The following is a 16956-nucleotide window of genomic DNA, read 5'->3' on the forward strand; positions in this document are numbered from 1 at the left end:
CATACCAGATAAAAATTGCGCGGTTAAGCAGTTGTGCGAATTGGTGAAGGCAGGATCTTAGAATTTGGCCTTCTCGTTAATCTAATGATTTTGGAAAAAAAAAATTTGCAATGCATTTCATTCTTTTCACAAATTGATGCAGGTAATTAGAGCATTTTTCTGTCTTATGCTTCATTTATCTTTGCTTGTTTCTTTAATACATAAAGAAGAAAACTAAAATCAAGAAAACACAATAAAAGCAAAATGAAACAACAAATGTAATTATTATCTTATTTTTAAATCCATAGTTTTAAAATATGTAATCCTAAGGAATGATACATTTTAAATATATATTAAATTTTTAATACAAATGTATTTGTGTTGTAGAATTTATTATGAGGAATTACTTTATTAGAACTCTTAGACATAAAACTAGAAAATGTATTTCAATAACACAGACTTCAATTAAAAGATACTGACTGTTCTATTAAGCTTTCAACCAATACTATTTGTCACATATTATGGATTCCAAGAAAAATGTACTTTACTTTCTAGTGTTTTGCTATAGTAAATTGAGCAACAGAGAACACAAATTAACCATATTTTCCAGAAAGATTTTAAATGGTAGAATTTATTCATGTATAAATAAGAATTCCTAGGGCTCTCAACTCAACAATGGGTGCTAGATGGCACACAAAGTTAAAACCATGCTATCTGAAATGAAAACAAAAATAAAAGGCTTGGAACAAGGAGAAGACTATAAGCATGTGAGGTAGGTGGCTGTATAAATTCAATGAGTCAGTTGTATACCATTATCTGGGTGCAGAATTTGGGGAGGAAAGAAAAATGACTCCAAGTCTGATTTAAAAGACTGCAGAACTTGGACAATTTAAACTTTGCTGTTCTAGAGTCAGGTGCCATGACAAGAAGGCATGATGTTGGTGTTCCATCAGATGACATTGCTTAAGGAATGGGCCATGAAACACTCCCCCAGTCAGATCTTATACGATGAGATAAAAATGATGGAAGCAATTGTAATTTTTGTTCATTTATTTGCAAATGTATATAATATGAAGGCATTGTAAGGAATTCAATAGCATGTATAAATTATTTCTGCAGTTAATTGTTATTCTGGTTTCCCAGAATGGATCTAATGTGAATTTCATATGAAAATGTGAAACTTGTAATCTCAATTTATCTTCTCATCCTATTATAGGGTGAAAGGATTTTTGTTTATTACATTTGCTTTATATAATATTGAATGTTGTGTTTTATATAATATTTTTTTTTATTTTAAATGACGTGGATATGCACCATTCTTCAAATGTCCTTGGTTGGGAATAGATCCAACCAAGAGTCTAAATCTAAAATACTATTGTTTAGTGGTGGGTTTCCATTTTTTTTTACTACTGGTTTGGGTGCACTTGCATGTGTGCAGGCTTGCAGAAGTATCCAGGCAGGTGGATGGAGCCTCCCACCTCCGCTACTACTGGTTTGCCTGATCCTGGCTGAACCGGGAGCAACTCACCTCCGCTATTGTTGTAGAATATAATATATATGTGAGGTGTGTGTATTAATATTTTTACCATTATGACTTTCTGGTTCTTATTATTACAGGCAAATAAAGCCAGAAGATATGTACAAGAATCCTGTCAGGAAAACAATTTTTGTTTTTGTATTTATAATCCTTCTTTCTTTTTTGTTTAACAGAATAAAATTGCACGTGGACAAACATACCAGCAGCTTGGGATGGGTAGATTTGCTCCAACGAGAATAGTTGGTTTCTTTAGTTTGTTGAATAGATTTCAGATTCATAAAAAAGCTCTACTGAATGGTTATCACAGGCATTCATTAAATTTATCTATTTGATCTGAATCATTCATGAAACTCATTTCAGAGATTTGATTGAGTAAATCTGAAATCAATTTTCCAAACAGATATACCAGAAGCATATGCTTGCTCAGATTTGGTTGATGTTGAAATGACGCAGTAAAATGGACTATGAAATAGACAGAAAAAAAATGATGCTATTTATTCATATTGATCATATATATTATGAAAATGAAATACATTTTTTTTTACATAATCTTTACTTGTTGGGAAAGACCACAGTAAATTTTAAGCTACTGAATCAAATTATCTTAGTGCAGAGATCCAAATTTAAGTGTTCCCCAAATATCTCAGCAGTTTCTGTCTGAGCATATCCAAGACTTGAACTAATTTAAACACTGACTGAAAATTCAATTTTGCATATTTATCCTGGGACATGTATATTTCAGAAGTTCTATTCAGCAGGTTTTGACCAGTTCTGGAGAACTGGTAGCAGAAATTTTGACTAGTTTGGAGAACTGGTAAATACCACTTCTGACTGGCCCCGCCCCTATCTGCCTCCCAAGTCCCAGCTGATCAGGAGGGAATGGAGATTTTACAGTATCCTTCCCTTGCCAACAATCACCAAGCAATGCCACTAAGCCATGCCCACATAACTGATAGTAATTTTTTTTGAATCCCACCACTGGTATATTTGCCTTTATTTGTGATTTTGAGGTAGCAGGCTGAACCAAAGTGGGCCTCAAGCCTGAACCAAACTAGGGTTTCATGATATTGAGCTTTAACTGTTCATATATAGAAATTGCAAAGATTTGCTTTTAGGACATGGTGCGGTTAGACATGGGTTAGAGGCACATGAAAACTGCTGAAGCAAAGTCTCTATTTTAATGTATTTGCTGGCTTGACTGTCTGGAAGATACATTTAACTTCCTCAAAATACGAGCTACTCTGCTCCGTTAGCTGACTATGTATTATTACTTCCTGTAGACATAATATTGCTGTAACTCAAGGGCAAATCTTGAGGGGTGTTTCCAAAGCTAACAGATGGCTTTATCTGAACGCGATAAACTATATAAGGGATTTCCTGCCTCTCACTCATGGTTCAGGACATTCATTCTTTGCTATGAACCTGAACAAATAAACTATTCCTTCCCTTGCGTGTCCTGTTTTTTTCTACAACAATTGGCTGAATTTTAGAAAATTCAGAAAAAAAGTATGTTCCATATTAAATTAAGTAAAATAGGGTTAAGGTGTGTTATTCTAGCTCCACAGGCCTCATAGTCTAGTCTCAAGCTTAAATCAAAGTGCTCAGTTCTCCCCTTTAAATAACAACTGCATCCACAAAACCAACACTTTTTAAGTGTTGCTTCTTACTATCTCATCCTCATTTGCCTTCAGAAATATATTGGTGAAGATCTTCTTAATCTTCTATCAAAATCTGGACTACAGTATTTGGTAATGTAGAAGAACTATATTACTAAATGTGGATGTTCTTCCCTTATGTGATCTAGCTTGTAGAACTTTCCTCCCTGTTAGATCCACCTGGCAACATCTTAATGCTTTTTCTGAGTCTAGATGAAAAAGTTTTGTTCTGGAAGCTTTGAAACCGATCATAATGACACAATTCTGCTGTTGGTCTTTCATTTGTGTATATGTAGGAGAATTATTTTAATGATGAATACACATTTTCAACTGAAATAAAAAGGAGTTGGAAAATAATTTAAAAATATTTTGTAAATAGTCCCTATGGTTTTCAATGTTTTGTAAAACATACCAACTTAATGAAAACTGGAATGCTAAGAATTTAATAAAACTACATATTTTCTGTTGGGGAATAAAGAGATGAAATTAAATTGTGATGGTGACAGAAGCCATGTGTTCTTTGCTCTTTAAACAGTTATGGCAGTTTGGTCTACTCCCTTAAAAAGGTCCTGCTATGCATAAGACTGACATTCACTGAAGTCATTTCCATGACATCAGGAGATAAAACAATTGCTCTGTTGAAAATCTGTAGGGGTTCCGGTTGCCATTCATATAAGAACAGTGGTTTTCATTTTGCCATATGTCTGTAGGCTATAGAAAGTGATGTTGATGATGCAATCTGTCAAACAATGGTAGCTGAGAAAATAATGGTTATTGGTGCAATGGACAATATGCTATGAAGTCCTCAGCCCATCAACTGAAGTTCTGATCAAGTTAAAGAATCTAACAGCTGATTGACACCAACAGAATTCAGACATTTGAAGACATGCTTTTTCAGGTAAGTGAGTACCAGATGCAACCTTTAGTACCTCCAGTTACAAGAACAGGCTTAAAAAAATATGCTGAATCAGAAGAAATAATATACAGTAGCTTTCCCTATGGCCTAGATCCAAGCTTAGAAATCCTACCCTTGTTGTCTATTCTCAGTATAAGACACTCAAGCACAATACTGGTACTTCTGAAATGTAGGCAATATCAGATTTACAGAAGATGCTATGCCATGCTAGGCAAGGTTTCATAGGATTCATACTAGGCCAAAATCTTACGCTATACAGTTCCCAATCTTTTCTGGAAATATACTTGTTTTAAAAACAGCTGTTATCAAGAAGCACAGATGTGGATTGGTTTTAAAAGTTAAGGGGAAGAAAAGGAAAGCATTGTTTAAAAGTTTTAGATGAAAGTTAGGCAGACAGACAATAATATAACCCTTCCCTCTGCTCCCTCTGGCTCCTGATTTAAATCCAGTCCTCTGTTTACCTTGATAATACCTATCAGGAACACTCCCCTAAATTGTGAATGTTCAAAACAGCTCACTAATATAAACCAAGAATTGTCAGCACAGTTCCTGATAGTAAATAAAGGTAGTAACTAAATTTCGGTAGTCCCTAAAATAAAGCAGCCATGCTCTTCAAGCAGCCAGAAAAGTCCCTGAGAGAATGAGGTGTTTCAACATTTCAAACAGTGGGTCTAGTAGGTTCTGGATAATTTAACAAAGTATTAAAGCAGATTTCATAATATGAAATAGGATGTGCTATGTGATGGATTTTCTCTTTCCTCCTTCAGCTTTCCATTAAATGTATTCATTTCATTACACTACATTTCACTGTACAAGACAAATTCAAGTATTCATATTTTCATATTCCAATCATTCATGCACAAATCTTAATCAAGTTGTACCTGTCTCCTTTTTATACTAAAATGTCAAATACATTGTTTAGTTTGAAAGATATTTTTATAACAGCATTGTTCACAAGGGCATAAGGCAGATTTGGTGTGGCGCAGTGGTTAAAAGCAGCACTGCAGGCTACTGCTAGATCAGCAGGTCAGCGGTTCAAATCTCACCGGCTCAGGGTTGACTCAGCCTTCCATCCTTCCGAGGTGGGTAAAATGAGGACCCAGATTGTTGGGGGCAATATGCTGACTCTCTGTAAACCGCTTAGAGAGGCCTGAAAGGCCTATGAAGCGGTATATAAGTCTACTGCTATTGCTATTGGTGTATGGAATAACTTTATATATTTATCTAACCTGACCTTTCTGATAAATTATAAAGTTTTAGCCTGCTGTGCAACTATCTTTAATATAATTATGATATAATTTAATTGTAGAAAATATTCATACTTGCAGTTATTAAATAATAATCTTGGTTGAGTTCAGCAGGATTTACTGTTAGAAATCAGGATGGTATACAACTAAATGGAAATTCATTTCCAGATCAGTTTTTCTTCTCGGATACTACAATATAACAACAGGTGAAATATCACAGCTTGCTGACCATGGTCTGTTTAGAGGCAGATTTTTAAAAACTTGTGGCCTTACTTCCTTCTGACCGTTCTTTTAAACCTGAAATTTACATCATTCACCGGAATTATTTTATTCTCTATCAGGTCTGAAAAGAAAACATAACCGTAGTATAATAATCTTGACTTTCATTTGCAGAACTTCTGAAATAAAAAAGAAAGCGAGGGAGGGACGGAGGTAGAGAGGTAGAGAGAGCATCTAGATTAATCCTTGTTAAGTGGAACACTCATCTGTTTAATTACCTTTTTTTAAATAAATCTTTATACAATGCAGATTATAGTTTGGTATGAGGAGAAAAATATTTCTGCAGAATTGGCTTGTGTCATCCAATCATGAGAACTATGTGTTTGTTTGAAACTATGTGTGAAAGGAATGATTACCAATTTTAATTTAAGATTTCATATCAAAACTATAAAAAGGCTAAAATTGAATGATAAAAATTAAACATTTCAAAATGCTATATTCCAGCGAGACATTTCCATTAACTTTTATACTAACAGCTTCCTTACAGTTAACCAGCAATCAGATTTTTTTTAAAAAAATATAAGTATAATCTTTACTGTCATTGTACTTAAATACAACGAAATTGGTTATTTCTAACTCTAGAAATTGGAAATTCTAACTCTCAAGTTGTGTTCCGTCTCACTGCTTTGTTTTTCAGCCAGCTTTCCTGATTGTGGAAATGTCCATAATTTTAACACTTCTGGAATTGCCAGTTTAGGAAGGTTACTCAAAAATAAGCATTTGTTAGAAGTGGGCTTTTGCAAATGGGAAGTTCTTATTTCATAACAGAATAGCATCTCTGCTGATTCTGATTTGCTTTTCAGTCCTATTTAAAAAGAAATGGTGAGCAGAGGCATTTCCTTCTCTCTTGCAATCCTGGCTTTAGAATCTTGCATTTCACTTGGAAATGACAGTCAGTCAACCGCTCTTCAAAAGGATAGTTCTGCTTTTTTTATTCTTACAGCTATAATACCCTCTACTGGAGAAAAAAAGTGATCAGATAGAGAACTGCAATCTATATTTTTATAAATTCTTCTTACAAATTGTTCTAGCTGGGAGAACGCAAGGTGCAGCTGCCCTGCAGACCTTGGCTAATGGCCCCACTTCCCACAATGGAGGCAGATTGTATTTTTAAAATGGCATTCCACTCTATCGTGTCTACCTCCACACCCAGGGCAATTACTGGGGGTAATAGGGGGCTTACCCTGCCGACCCCTGGCCTACTCTGCATTCAAACGATGGACTTCATCATCCTTGGTAGCCAATTCGTCATTGGTGATGTCTTCATGGTGCACATCAAGTGTTTTTCCCGCGGTTTGAGGTTTGGAAAATCTTTTTATTTCCTCCGTCAATCTCGTTGACAGTTCCATCGCTCTGGCCTCATCTAGAGCTATCTGTAAATCTAATTCAGGCTTGGCCAGGAGGCAGCACTGTATGCGGAGGTCTCTAACACCCGCAACAATCTGGTCCTTAAGGACATCATCTAAGTCCCTGAAGTTATAATGTAGAGCAGTGGCCCATAATGCAGCCACATATTTGTTAATTGTCTCTCCCTCACACTGGCTCCTTGTGTAAAAAGCATGCCGGTCAGTCATGCAGAAAGTGTTGGGGCGTAATGATTCCTTAGTTTTGCCATTAACACATCCCATGACACAGTGTGAATGGACTGTGGAACCACTACTGTCCCCGCAATATTAAACATCTCTATGCCACACAAATTAAGGAAACATGACTGAGCCCTGTTCGACAGCTCTTTATATATGCCAGCTGTCAAACAGGTAACCAATCAGGAACGAGGACAGCACGCCCTAGTCAACAGACCAGAGAGAAAACTATAGAACATAGCACAAATAATAGTATAGGCATTTGAGCAACAAAAAGAAAAAAATGACAGCTCTAGTAGCACATTATATATTTAAAGCAGAAAACTGCTTGTTCCTAGTCAAGATTTCCATTAGGAAATTATTGGGATATAACTGCCATCTTCCCTGACTAATGGTTCTGCTAGGAACTAAAATCTAACCAATCATCTTTGTCTTAGACATTTCTATCCATAACTTTGTAATCTTCTCATTAAAGAGCCATGTTTAAGTTTCTTTTGTTGTAATGCATGGACAGCTAATGCTCAAGTAACACAAAAGACAGAGAAGCCAGCTAATTGGGTGTATGAAACGCACAAAGATCAAGTGTATGTATTGCTACCTCAGGACCATCTCTACTATTCCTTGGCTTTATTCCAATGATATTGGAATATAGTTCCAGTATATATGGAACTGAAGAAGTTTCTTGGATTAAAAGCAAAAAGTTTTCAAAGAAAAAAAAATCCAAGAAAGTCCAGTTGCCCTTTGGAAAAAGTACTTTTGGGACAGCCATGATCTGGATGACTGAGAGTATTCTTAGACAACAATATAGTTATTACCTGCTGTTATTTCAGATCTCCCAGAGCAAGAAATAGAGAAACCTAACACTACCATAACAGCTAGGATAGAAAAGGAGAAGGAAGGGAGCAGCAGCACTGACATATTCCATAGAAGATCTGAAGATGTGTCTTCCAAAGGCAACTTGCTACTGAAACCTACATTAGGATGGAAAGAAAAAAATAGAAACATTGGCCACTACTCCAAAAGCAACAATGGCACTAAGACTTTGTTGATACAAGCACTAGCATTAGAGTCCTTTGTGGCATAAATTGATAACAGCACAGAAATACCTTGGCAGTCAGATTCTGGTGGGGCAGTGGACCTGGAACATTTTCCAATTCCACCTGGGTGACGCTCTTAGGGAAAAAAAATACTGTGGCAATCATTTCTTGTAAACCTGCTAGGTTACACCTCTGCACACAATTTTCTGTTTGTTGCTTTTATCAATATAAGAGATTTTCAAGAAAAAACTGAAAAGAGTATGATGCAACGGAATCTATCACCAGCACTTTGTTAATAAAAATGTAGCACTTTGAAAAAGTAGAGGAAATGAAAATAGAATAAAATTATTACCGTTCCTAGATAGCAGGCTTTGAACCTAAATAATATAACCAGGTTTTCTGGGGTTTTTATTTTTGCATACTGATGAATCTATTTATGTTCCTCTTGTCATGAATATAACTCCATGACACGTTGCTCATCTCCAGTTACAAATTAGGACAAAAATAGAGAAGAAAAGCTATTCATTTCTTAAGAAAATGTACTTTTCTCAGGCAAAGCAGCCATGAGGTGGCTTGTGGCAACAAAAATGAAACAGTACAGCAATAAAAAGACCTTGAGAGATAGAACCAGAAACATTCCTTTGGAGGATTGCTCAAAAATCGTCATCTTCTTATTGGATGACCACATGACAATAGCTGAATTACAAAAAGAGCCTCAGAAGTGATTAATGGTCTTAAAAAGTGTTGATATGGTAGGACATGATTCCTGACATATATGCTCTGGCATATAGTACAACCCTGTCATAAAATGGATGGTTCTTTACAATGGTGAGGCTGATTTATTAGGTCTCCTATTTCCAAACAACAGTGCCTATGTGGTCTCTGTGAACTGAACAGTTTTAATGAAAAACTTTGAGGAAAACAGTGGCTTTCATAATAAGGTCTTCAACTATGCACAAGATGATTTCTAAAATGAACATAAAAGTAAGGATTTGGTATAAGAAAATTATAGTTCACAACACAGCAGAGAGTAGGAAAATCTGTCTTCGAGTTAATAACAGCTTGAGTATCTGTTGTTGTATTTTATTATTTTTTTTAGCTAAATCTAACTTCTCTTACTCATTGGTATTAGTCATCCACCCAGAATGACTAATAAAGCAATAGAATAACGTTTTAAAAGGAGGTGGGAGGGATAAAATAAAGAAAACAGAGATAATTTGGAGTGTTCATATTTTACATTCTAACTGTACCTAAGTGTATTTATCAACTGGAATGAAACTTTTTTAATATTCAAACTTTAGGAATATATAGATATCATATTGGCAGTGGTCATTTATTTGTCAGAAGGCCAGAATAAGAAAATAATATGTTTAGATTCTATGATACTTTATTGTGCCAGAAAATGACATAGCATTGATCAGATTTGGTTCATTCTGCAGTTCCTGAAAGCAAACTCAAGCACATCTGTCATAGGTTGGACATTATCAGGTGGAGGCAACACGAATAGTTACAATAATTAGCCTATGTAACACACTATGAATTAAATTATAGTCTTTAGCTATTGTAATTCTCCTGCAGACATGCTTTTTATACTATAAGCAAATTCTTTAGAAAATTAGAGAAAATATGTTTCTCATATTTCAAAATAAATGTTGATGCATACTTGCCAAAAGATTTTGTGAACAGATATAGGGAATAAAATTCTCTGGCTTAATCAGTAATGATGCCTCTCTTTAGCCAAGCCCTTAATTATCAATAATAATCATTTTTGTGCAATGCACTGTTGTAATCATTTGTATGAGTGTTTTGTTTGTCACTGAATTTTCAATTTGAACAGAAAATAGAAATTTGGTAAATTAATTAACTGATCATTATATAAAAACTGTAAAATTACATTATTTTATTCTGTTTTCAGATATAGAAATATTCATTCATTTTTTTTTTAGAAAACTCTACTCTTGGTAATCAGTTGGAACAATAAATCATGCTGTCCTTAGTTGCTTTCTGCAGCTTTCCAGGTAAAATACTTAATCCCTAATGTATAGACCTTGCTATATAACTCAACTTCCTTTTTATTATTTTTTCCAAGCAAAAGAATGTTCAAAACAAATTAAATAAAGGGGTTGGAAACCATGGACATCTGGAGAAATGATGGAGGACAGATACGTGATAAAACACACAACTTGATGTTATGATGCAAAAATATATGTCATATCACATACTGTACATTGAATCAAATATCAGGCTAGAGTAGGTAAGGATTTGCATCACAAATGTCATCACCGGCATGGCATTTTGAGAAAATCTTGGTTTGCTGAACCCAGCCATCTTGGCTCAGTTGCTAAAAATAAATTATTTTTTAAAAAATAAATTATTCCTAGTTCCATGAGACTTATTTTTTAAGAAAAAGGAGACAAAGCATGTTATTTTCAGTTCATGTGATTGCTTCATGCAATATAATTTATGCTTTCTCTCCCCACCATTTTTTTTAAAAAAAACACAACTACATTAATTGTTACACTTAAGCATAAATATGTATTCTGAATGCATTTCTTTCAAAATATGCATTTTAAATATGTTCAGCATGAATCTGAACTTCATTACATGTCCTAGAAAGGGATGAGTTCTTTAGTCACATTCCAACACAGACATGTGGTTGGGGCTCACAAGTTAAATTACATGTATACAGCTTCTTTGTCAACCATGTGTACAACTGCAGATTAAACCTCTTTGATTTAAATAAATATTATTTTACTATTCTTTGAGACATTCTGGTTTAGTAGACAAAGATATCAGTCTAGAAACCAAGATAAGTAGAATTCCAGTCCTGCATAGGCATGAAGCCAGCTATCTGAGTTTGGACCTGTCACACATGTCTGTGTGTATGTGCGCACACACACAAAGTCTGTCTGGGAGGAGGAGGAGGAGGAGGAGGAGGAGGAGGAGGAGGAGGAGGAGGAGGAGGAGGAGGAGGAGGAGGAGGAGGAGGAGGAGGAGGAAGAGGAGTATGGGGAGGAGGAGGAGGAGGAGGAAGAGGAAGAGGAAGACGTAGCAAAGCAAGAAAAATGTTGCCAAGCAAATCAGAAAGAATTGTCCACATAGTTGTCAGGAATCAAGATGACTCAAAAACACCTCTACCATTAATGGTAGAATGTGCAGTGGTAGAACATGCAACACATTGCAGTATAAAATGTAAACTGTAGTTGCTATTTAGTTCAGTCTCACATGTATAATGTAATTTATTGTAACTTCAGAAAAGCAAAATCCAGATTAAACTAAATGTGAATTTTTTTCAAGAGAACAAAATTATTACAGTTATAAATTGCCATTTTTTTTTACATGTTGATGAACTATTAAGAGGTACAAATGCAATTGTCACTAACAGTTGCTTCAGAGAATATTAAATTTCATCCTATTATATACCTAAACAATTACATGGGGCATGAAGATGATGAATATCACTGCCACTAGATGTGGGAGTGTTGATGCCCTTGCAGAGGTTGTCAAATCATCTTCCAACTTGAAGCCTCAGACTGCAGTCAACATACCACAAAAACAATATATCTGTGATGGCCTCAATCTTTTGGTTTAAATACAGTGTGTTGATCGAGTCTGTGAACTGCCTGTCAAAGTTTAGATGTGATTTTGTATAGTCCATTGAACTTCATTCTCTTTCTAGTTGTCATCATGTTACCCAGAATAATGTTTCATATAATTGTTAAAATAAATTAAAATGCTTTATTGAGATGCAGTCTCAGAAAATATATTAGTTATAAATTATTTTCTTCCAATTATCCTTTATGTTGAGTTTTGTGACTTTAGCTCCCGTCAAATGAATTCTTTGTATATTCTACCCTCTTGTGGCTGTTTGCAATATGACAATCATAAATCTGTTTTGTTTTTGTCTTTTAATATCCTCATTTTTGGCATTTTGCACAGGGCTGGGCAATTGGAAATCTCACTTAAACCTTTCCCAGTCATAATTGCTGTAAATTGGATGCATTGTTCCTGACATTTTAAGGTAGCAAATCAGGGGTCAGTTCTGGATTCTTTTACTGCCGGTTTGCTTAGGGACGTGCTTCGGGCGCGCACGCACTTGCTGTGTGCTACATGTGCATGCACAGTAGTCAAAAATTGCTTCTGCGTATGTACAGAAGCAAAAAGCAAGATGCTGATAGAACTGGTCCAGATGCGTGGGCGTCTGAGTTACTACTACTCAGCCGAACCGGTCCAAACCGGTAGGAACTCACCTCTGTAGCAAATGCATTAGAAATGTATTATAACTCCAAGTTAACATAAACAAATTTAGCTTTGGTGCTCTCTGAACTTGCTTGTTTTCTTGCAGACATTTCTGTGACCCGACAAATGCGCGCCCGACAAATGTGCACCGACAAAACCGTCGTGACAAAACGGTGACGTTGAAAGCGCGCCCACTAAAGCGCGCCGACAAAACCGCACCCACAAAAGCGTGATTAGGGTTTTTAGGTTAGGAGTAGGGTTAGGGTTAGGGTTAGGTTTGTTAACGTTGTTTTCGCATTGTTTTTGATGGCACACTTTTGTCAGCGCGCATTTGTAGATGCGCTTTAGTGGGTGTGCTTTCAACATCCCCATTTTGTCGCAGCGGTTTGGTCAGTGCGCATTTGTCGGGTGCGCATTTGTTGGTAAACCGACATTTCATTACCCTAATTAGGCAACATCATCAGTACTAGTAAGAAGTGCTGTTTGCTGTCAGTTTATAAGCTCAGAGAGGTCCCAGGATCCCTCATTTCAACCCTTAGCTACAAATATTCTCCTATATTTAGCTTAATACAGTTCTTTAAAAATTACTCGTCCAAAACTCTTCCCTCAAAAATCTATTGGGGGCAGGGAATCTATGGCTCTGCTTACATGCATCGTTCATCCTTTTCACACAAATTCTGATCATTGCAGTGTCCCAAAATAATTGCAACCCATCTCTGGTTAGGTTCATTTAAACACTATCAATGTTCTATTCATACATATTGAACTGAAGGAAGGTATTGTCTCTCCCTTCAGGTTAAATGATTATAATTCACTGTAATACATTCTCAGCTTGTGACATTCTAGCAAAGGGCAAATTATCTAGGCTGATATGACTAGTCTTTTAAGAAGTTGGGATTTGTGTCAACTTAGTTACAGTTAGATTTTTAAAACTATCCCAAACATCAGGTCACAAATCTACCTTTAGTAATTCCAAAACACAAGGAGTATAGTATAAATCTTTATTACGGTCAAAGACCAGCAATACACATTACTTTTTACAAAATGTTAAAAGATACTGACATTAAAATATAATTTAAAAGTATTGACATTAAAAGTGGATAATAACATACATGTTCTCAAATCCAAACAATGGTTTACCTGGATGCAACGCCGATAAGTATGGAAATAAATACAATGGTCCAGAAATTGTTAGAGATACATCCAAGTAATTGGTACAAGATGACAACTATACTTCTATAACCATTTTTTTCTTGTGGACATTGCAGCAGCACAGAACTTTGCCACTGCAGCCGGGTTCGTGTCCTGGAGGAGAAAGCCTACATAAAAATTGTCTGCCCTCCCTGGTAATCTCTCTAATAAGGGGAGAATATGTGGAGACCTACAAACTCTGTATAGCTCACGGTGTAATAGAACATGTGAGATGTCTTCCACTTCTCCTTTACCACATGTACAAACCAGTTCTGCTATTGGAGGTCTCTTATATCTGCCTTGGAGGAGTGCTGAAGGAAGAATGTTAAATCTGAATCTGAAGCTATTCTTTGTTTTGGGAAGATCAGGTCATTTATATATCTTGCCGATTCCCACACACTCTGTTTGATTCTGTCCCTACTGTGGAGAGGCAACTTATTTAGTTCTTCTTGGAACTCCATGACCTTCGTTCTATTGAATACTACTTGCTTTGCTTGATCAAAGCCTAGAGACATTAAGAATACTGGTGAGAGCCCATAAGAGCCCAGCTTGTGACCAATTGCCTGTTTCCAGGAGGACGGGAAGTTGTCCGTCAACACTGGTGTGGACAGTCCCTCTGGAAAGAAATACATTTTAAGCCAATGAATGATCATCCATCATCTTCCAGGCTTTTACCTGAATTTGAGGCATGCCTGTCTCAATTCTTAAATGGGCATTTGGAGTTCCTTTGGGTGCAGCTAAGATGGCTTGCAAGAATTTGGTTTGTATGGTTTCTAGCAAGTCTTTCTTTGCAAGGATTCCTGTTTGTGCCCCTTATAGTATTTGTGCCAATGTTTTGGCCTCGAAAGGTTTTAAGGCAGCAGGTACTAACTGACCTCCGCCTGTGCAAAAGAAATGTTTAATTGCGTTTGAGGACTTATTGGCTGCTTGCAATGGGTGATCCAGGTGTGCCTTCCATGTCCCTTGCGAGTGGAAAACCACCCCAAGGTATCTAAATGTTCTAACCTGTTCCAAATTATGTCCTTCTATTTTCCAGGGGCATTGGCTAGGTCTTTTAGCAAAAACTAAAACTTTTGATTTATCAAAGTTAAGGACCAGCTTCTTTTGCCTGCAATAGCCGAGTGTTGCCCTAATTGCTCTCTTCCTTCCTACAGGGGTTTGTGAAATAATAGCGGCATCATCAGCATATAAAAGAATTGGAACTTTGTGCTATGCTAGGTTAGGAGGATGAAAATCAGGGTTCTGTAAGAGATCAATCAGGGGATTAATATAGAAGTTAAAGAGGGAAGGGGACAGGATGCAACCCTGACGTATCCCTTTTTGTACCCTTACTGGACTGGTTAAACTCCCTTGGGAATTGCACCTCACTTTCAAGGTGGAATTGGCATACAATTTTTGTATGAGGAAGAGGAGGGATATATCGATAGTGGTGCATTTTAATTTCTCCCAGAGGGTCATCCTGGATATTGAATCAAAGGCCTGCTTAAAAGTAAGGAAGGCTACAAAAAGAGAGGATTTTTTTATATGTGTATTTTTGTACTAAATGGTGGAGTACCAAGATATGATCCACCGTAGATCTTCCTTCTCTAAAACAGGCTTGTTCGTCTTTGATTCCCCCCCCACCCCTGAAATTAGCCAATCCTGAAGTTTATAGTTTAAGTGTTTGGCATACAGTTTATTAATAATACTCAGAAGACTAATGGGTCTATAATTGCCTGGGTCATTTCTATTACCTTTTTTATAAATTGGTATGATAATTGCTACTCCCCAATCTCTTGGCATATGACCTGCTTTATCTATAAATGTAACCAGAGATGCTAAAAGTGGAGCCCACCAACTGGAGTTCTTTTTGATTATTTCTGGCAGGACATTATTAGCACCAGGTGCCTTATTAGCCTTTAGGGTTCAGATCAACCGGGATATGTCTTCTGGTGTAACAGGGGGCCAGTAAGGAGTTTGGTCCAAACTAGTTTGGCTCTCCTTGGTTACATAGTCAGGGTCTGAATAAAGCTCCCTAAAATATTCTTCCCAGGCATGAATTGGAACCTGATTAGTTGAGGGTAGGGGAGGTTTCCCCAATCCTCTGGTGATGTACCAAAAAAGAGATTTATTTTTTGTCCTGACTGCCGTAATTAGTCTATGCCAAGACTCCTTTAGAGCCACACTTTTCTTTTCTTTTAGAAGGCTCTTATATTGTGCTTTCAGCTGCTTTAATTAGTGAGTGTGATCCTCAAAAGGGGCATTTTTTACTTTTCTTGTACTCCATATTATATATCCTTTTTAGTTGCACACAATCTCTATTGAACCATTTTTTATTCTTTGAAACTGGCCTTTGGAGTGAGCTAGTGTTCTGTTAATGAGAACCAAATTCAAATTTAAAATTAAAGTTTCAACCCCCTCTAAGTAAGATCCTCCAAACTTATTCCTTAGTAGCAGTGACATGCAGTCAGGGGAGGCAGGGGAGGCAGAGCCTCACCACTGTCATCATGAAAAGAAAAAAAATGTAAAAGGAAAAAGGCAAGAGCTGAGGTCAGGCTAAGCTAGTTGCTGCCAGAGTCACCATGGATCACTCTGCTCAGTGCTTGTTTAAAAAAGCCTCTAAAAAAGGCCCCTCTACAGGAGGAGGCAGGAGAGCAACATGCCTCATCTAGTCTGACTTTAAGCATTTTATGGTCACTCGAGCAGAGTTAAGCAAGGGTTAAAAGCCTAAAAATTCCTAAAAATTCCTGACGTAGGTGAGGCACGTTGTTCTCCTGCCTTCTCCTGTAGAGGGTGCTTTTTTTAGAGGCTTTTTTAAACAGTTAAGCAGAGTCATCCACGGTGACTCTGGCAGCAACTAGCTCAGCCTGATCTCAGCTCTTGCCTTTTTCCTTTTACATTTTTTTTCTTTTCATGATGGCAGGCAAGAATAGTGTTGAAATCCTCTCTGAAACAGCTGGAAAAGGTACGTGTGGGTCAGAGGGAGGGGGAGGAATTCAAACTTCATTCTCCTGGTGCAGGGCTTTGGGCAAAGGCTGGAAGGAAGTGCTCTCCCTCCCCAAGTGTAGTTTGATTGCAGGCAGAGCCACGTTGTCTTTTCAAACCTGTAATCAGTGAAGCTGGCTGGATCCTTCTGGGGCTGGGGGAAAGTGTGTGACTGTGCTCCAGTATGGCTCTTTGACTGGCTTCCTGCCTCCTCCTATTGTCCCCCTGACTCCCTCCAATCCAACTTTGTGTGTGTGTGTGTTTGTGTGTGTGTTTGAGATGGGAGAGGGAGGTAGAGAGGGAGGAAGGAGGGGAAGGGAGAAGAAAAA

Source organism: Thamnophis sirtalis, unplaced genomic scaffold (assembly GCF_051295495.1).
Source record: "Thamnophis sirtalis isolate CommonGarterSnake01/CBP01778 unplaced genomic scaffold, rThaSir2_p1.2 scaffold_1, whole genome shotgun sequence".
NCBI classification, from domain to species: domain Eukaryota; kingdom Metazoa; phylum Chordata; class Lepidosauria; order Squamata; family Natricidae; genus Thamnophis; species Thamnophis sirtalis.